Source organism: Meleagris gallopavo, chromosome 25 (assembly GCF_000146605.3).
Source record: "Meleagris gallopavo isolate NT-WF06-2002-E0010 breed Aviagen turkey brand Nicholas breeding stock chromosome 25, Turkey_5.1, whole genome shotgun sequence".
Classification (NCBI taxonomy): Eukaryota; Metazoa; Chordata; class Aves; order Galliformes; family Phasianidae; genus Meleagris; species Meleagris gallopavo.
This window is the reverse complement of record NC_015035.2, coordinates 2,129,894-2,130,299: the sequence shown is the minus strand read 5'-3', so window position 1 is coordinate 2,130,299 and position 406 is coordinate 2,129,894.

The window sequence follows — 406 nt, the reverse complement described above, 5'->3', positions numbered from 1 at the left end:
TTTTTTTTTTGGGGGGGGGGGCGGCACTTCTAGGGTACGAGGATGGGGGGAGCAGCGCAGAGCCCCCCAGGGGTTCTGTGTGGGGGGGAGGAGGGAGGCTGGGGGGGGGGCACCGCTCATCTTCTGGGAAACGAAACCCCAAATCCTCAGCCGTGCCAAATCCTGCGGGGAGGGGAAACTCTGCAGGACGGGACGGGACGGGATGGCAGCCAGAGCGGGAGCACCGGATGGGATGCGGGGCTGGGGGAGGTGAGGAGGGGGGGCTGTAAGAGCAGCGCCATCAATGGGACCATCAATGGGGTCGTCAATGGGTCACCCCCCGAAAAGTAAACCCCGAACCCGACCTCAACAGGAGCATCAGTGGCGGATCTCAGTGGGGACACCGACGGGCCACCCCCCAAAGAAA